Source organism: Danio rerio, chromosome 9, assembly GCF_049306965.1.
Source record: "Danio rerio strain Tuebingen ecotype United States chromosome 9, GRCz12tu, whole genome shotgun sequence".
Lineage (NCBI taxonomy): Eukaryota > Metazoa > Chordata > Actinopteri > Cypriniformes > Danionidae > Danio > Danio rerio.
The window spans coordinates 29,544,152-29,549,666 of NC_133184.1; positions in this window are offsets into that span (position 1 = coordinate 29,544,152).

The window sequence follows — 5,515 nt, forward strand, 5'->3', positions numbered from 1 at the left end:
AAGGCTCTTTTGCGGCACAGAATATTGTTTTGAAAGAAATATCTGAAGTAAACTTATGTTTTTGCTAACATAAAAGGGGGATTAAGAAATAATCCTTATAACCCTAACCATAAATGTGTGTATGTGTTATATATGTATATATGTATATATGTATGTATATATATACATACATATATACAGTTGAAGTCAGAATTATTAACCCCCTTTTGATTTTTTTTTCCCTTTTTTAAATATTTCCCAAATTTTGTTTAACAGAGCAAGGAAATTTTCACTGTATGTCTGATAATATTTTTTCTTCTTGAGAAAGTCTTATTTGTTTTATTTCGGCTAGAATAAAAGCAGTTATTAATTATTTAAAAACTATTTTTGGGACACAATTATTTGCCCCTTTAAGCAATTTTTTTTGATAGTCTACAGAACAAACCATCGTTATACAATAACTTGCCTAATTACCCTAACCTGCCAAGTTCACCTTATTGTATATGTATATACACACACTTTATTTTCACTGTTTGTAAATAATTGTTCTTAACATTTTTGCTTTAAAACATTATAATACTGTTTGGATTTTCCCCCCATAATAATAATAAATTGTGAACATTGCAGTGTAAATTGCAATTCAGATGTTACAGAGAGAAATTGATGCAGCAACAGCAGAGCATATTAAGGGGATATAAAAAATCTTCATACATTGTATGTATATATATATATATATATATATATATATATATATATATATATATATATATATATATATATATATATTCACTATTTTAAAATACATTTTCTTTGCTGTGTGTTTTTATTGGTTATGATGCTGTTTGGATGTTTTATTTTTGCACAATAAATAAAATGTGATTTAAAAAGTGCTAACATTGTCTTTGTTAGAATTTACACGTGATTACAACGGTATAAAGACGTTCAGGTCCGACCGGACCGAATGGAATGAAATTGTAGGTTTTGAAGATGGATTATTAGTTTTGTGGCAAGGACATAGCTGTTTTAGAGGGTTAAAATACAGATTAAAAATAAAGTTAGAAGGATTTTATATTAAATATGTTTATTGTATAATATACGTGAATGTTCGCATGGCTTTCATTTTCATTATCACAAGTAGAGGAGTCAGCACGGATAACTCCGGATATCTCCGCCTCTTAAAGGAGCAGTGCCTCTTAAAGGGCCAGTACTAAATTACAAAGGGCTCAAAAATGGTTCTCTGGCGCCATCTCGTGGACACTCTGACAAGCTTTAGGTTTGAAATTAACAAATTTAATATAAAAAAATATTTATAGGAAAACTGTTATTTATAATTACACCAAATAAATATGATAATTATCTTCAATTTAAAGCACATCTTTTGGCCAAATTTGAGGATTGTATACTTTTTTATATGCCCCAAATACTCGATTGTAATATTTACAATTTTTTAATTCAAAAAAATTTTAAATCAAAAACTAAAAAACTTATCGGCATGAGGACATACAGCAACCATCTCATGGGCAATAGACAGCTTTTGACCAAATTTGGGGCTTGTAGCATCTAAGCCCTGGGAGGAGAAGCGATTGCTTTTTTTTGGTCAGAAGCCGGAATAATAATAATAATAAGAATAACTAGAACCTAAAGTTCGTTGACGAACTTTGATGTTGGCTTGAGAAAGCCAACGTGACTGCGCCGGGGACTCGAAGGCAGTTGGCAGGAAGCACAGCGGTTGAGAAGTGGTTGCTAGGCGGTTGCTAAGATGTTGCTAAGGCATTCCTAGGTAGTTGCTAGGGTGTTCTGAGTGGTTTCTAGGCTGTTGCTAGGGTCCACTGGACTGTTAATCGGAAGGCCTCATTTACATTTTTGATCAAATCGAGAGAGAGGACTGATTTGTTCAGGTTGTTTAATGCAGATCACTATAGTATAGTTAGTATTTATAGTATATATTATAATCTGAACAAAATTACATTATAATAAATATCATATAAAGAAAAATATTAAATTAAAATACTAATGAAACAATAGCACATACATTTAGTTAATTTGTCTTTTATTTAATCAGTCTTATCAGTTTTGCAGTTAATAAAGAGTACAGTCAATTTACAGTAATTTGCAGCATTATATATATAGTTATAGTTATATAGTTATATACAGTTTACAGGAAGAAAATTGCATTAAATACAATATTAGGCCATCTTCATCACGTGGTTAATTCTGACCAATGACGTTGTTCCACCCCACTGGCCACTAACACAATGTTATAATCGTAATATTTAATTGTCATCACCTGGGTGATTTTATTTTTTTTTGGTACAGCATAGGCCAAAAGCTTGGCTTTCATTGTCATTATCACAAGTTAGGAGAAGGCTCTTTTGCGGTACAGAATATTCTGTTTTGAAAGAAATATCTGAAGTAAACTTATGTTTTTGCCAACATAAAAGGGGGATAAAAAATAATCCTTATAACCCTAACCATAAATGTGTGTGTGTGTATGTATATATATATATATATATATATATATATATATATATATATATATACACTGTTGAAGTCAGAATTATTAACCCCCAGTTGATTTTTTTTTTCCTTTTTTAAATATTTCCCAAATGATGTTTAACAGAGCAAGGAAATTTTCACTGTATGTCTGATAATATTTTTTCTTCTTGAGAAAGTCTTATTTGTTTTATTTCGGCTAGAATAAAAGCAGTTATTAATTATTTAAAAACCATTTTTGGGACACAATTATTATCCCCTTTAAGATATTTTTTTTTTTGATAGTCTACAGAACAAACCATCGTTATACAATAACTTGCCTAATTACCCTAACCTGCCTAGTTACCCTTATTAACCTAGTTAAGCCTTTAAATGTGACTTTAAGCTGTATAGAAGTGTCTTGAAAAATATCAAGTCAAATATTATTTACTGTCATCATGGCAAAGATAAAATAAATCAGTTATTAGAAATAGGTTTTTAAAACTATTATGCTTAGAAATGTGCTGAAACAATCTTCCCTCCATTAAACAGAAATTGGGGAAAAAATAAACAGGGGAGCTAATAATTCTGACATCAACTGTATGAATATATATATATATATATATATATATATATATATATATATATATATATATATATATATATATATATATATATATACAGGGCTCGAAATAAACTTTTTTACTTGGTAGCACCGGTGCTCCCAACTTCAAATATTCAGGGGCACCAAAATAAATTTAGGAGCACCAGAAAAAATTTAGGAGCACCCACCAAAAATGAATGAGCACCGCTGCAAATTGCTTTTTAAGGGATTTATTGTATTTTAAAACAACATCAATAGGACTGACAAAAACCAGAAACAACTATCTAACTAATGCTGCGAAGACATTGATATTTGTGTGCAATAATTCTAAAATGAATGTCTAATAATTAGGCCATAGAATATTAGTGATGATGAAAATGACAATAATAGTAACAATGAATTCCATTTCTCATTATGATACTGCCTTGAATGTGCATGAATGTAGGTTATCTGCTATAAAATGTCTGTTACTTTATATAAAATAATTGTATAGTTTGCATCAAACAAAAATGAAGCATTGCAGTAAGAAATATTGATTTTGTACTGCTGTTTTTATATGCATGTCAATTTAATAAATAATTTTTCTGCTACAAAACAAACAAAAGATTATAATAAATAATTCAATTCAATGATGAAAGCTGCAAAGCAGTCATCAGTAAATAAATAAAAAAATAATATACACCTCAAACAAGAATAGACAAAAGAAAGAAAGTAAAGTCTCACTTCTATCACTCTTTAAAAGTTTTGGTTTCAGTTTGTGTCAATTTAAAGGTTCAGTCTGAGATGATCTTCATTTTTCTGTGTTAGTGGAAAAGCTGGCGAGTCAGCCGACCCAATTTATGAGCAGGCAGAGCAGGATTCTTGCACTAACCATCGGCGCGATACTGGTCTTTGTTATGAGCCGCAGTTTCAGTGATCTCAGCTGGTGGATCATTATTCACCACGTGACGTGTCACGATCTCTCTCATCTACACCTCAATTTTAGGTGGGGTTTGCAAACCTGTGTGCTTTTAGTTTTTACTCTTCAGCCGTTTGCATTTCCCGTGGTCATAAAAGCTCCTTCCCTGTCATCTGACAGCGGAATACCTTGAGTGATTGACAGCTAATATGAACCAATATAGCGGCAGGGAAGAGCGATTCAGCACGTTTTTACAAAAAATCAAAACAGGTCGCACTACAACCATCTGCAGTCGCACTAATGCGCCCAAATATGTTATGAGGTCGCATAGATTAATTTTCAGGCGCATATGCGACCAAAATGGTCGCAATTTCAGCTTCAAATGTTGTAACAAGCACGTCTGAAATGAGCCCGAATTTCTGTAGATTCAAAACAGTCAGCACGGATATCCCCGCCTCTTAAAGGAGCAGTACTAAATTACAAAGGGCTCAAAAATAGTCTTCTGGCGCCATCTCGTGGACACTCTGACACGCTTTGAGTCTGAATTTTACAAATTTAATATAAAAAAAATATTTATAGGAAAACTGTTATTTATAATTACACCAAATAAATATGATAATTATCTGTAATTTCAAACACATCTTTTGGCCAAATTTGAGGATTGTATACTTTTTTATATGCCCCAAATACTCGATACAATTTTTTAATTAAAAATTTTTTAATTCAAAAACTACAAATCTTATCAGCATGAGGACATACAGCAACCATCTCCTGAGCAAAAGACAGCTTTTGACCAAATTTGGGGCTTGTAGCATCTAAGCCCTGGGAGGAGAAGCGATTGCTTTTTTTTGGTCAGAAGCCGGAATAATAATAATAATAAGAATAAGTTTAAGTAGCATTACAGTATGTTGGCTTTCTCAAGCCAACATAATAATAAGAATAAGTTTAAGTAGCATTACAGTATGTTGGCTTTCTCAAGCCAACATAATAAGTCTGACTTCAACTGTATATATATATATATATATATATATATATATATATATATATATATATATATATATATATATATAATAATTATTATTAATAATAATAAGATTATTATCATTATCATCATCATCATCATTATTATTAGTATTATCATTATTATTAATATTATTATTATTATTATTAATGAAGATGAAAAGATTGTGAATGTTTAATCATTGTTATTTCAGTATTTTGTGTGATTTTTAAAAAAAGTATTAATGCCTTTCTCCTATTATTGTTCAAGCATTTGTTAATAAAAATAGGGAACTAATCAATAAAACTTAAAGTCATAAAAGTCAGAAAGCCAAAAAGTTATAGGAACCATAAATATTATGTACATGTCATGTTATGTTCATATTTATTATGTTATATGATATATATTTTGTGCAGAACTCCTTAGATCCCGGAATCCAGTGGTGTGGAAAGTGCTGGTGGGAACGTTCTGCTGGATAAGGTTGTAACGAAAGTGCCGCTGTAAATAGTCTGCTGACTGAGCTACGTTCGTGTGGAAAGTGCCGCTGTGAATATTCCGCTGA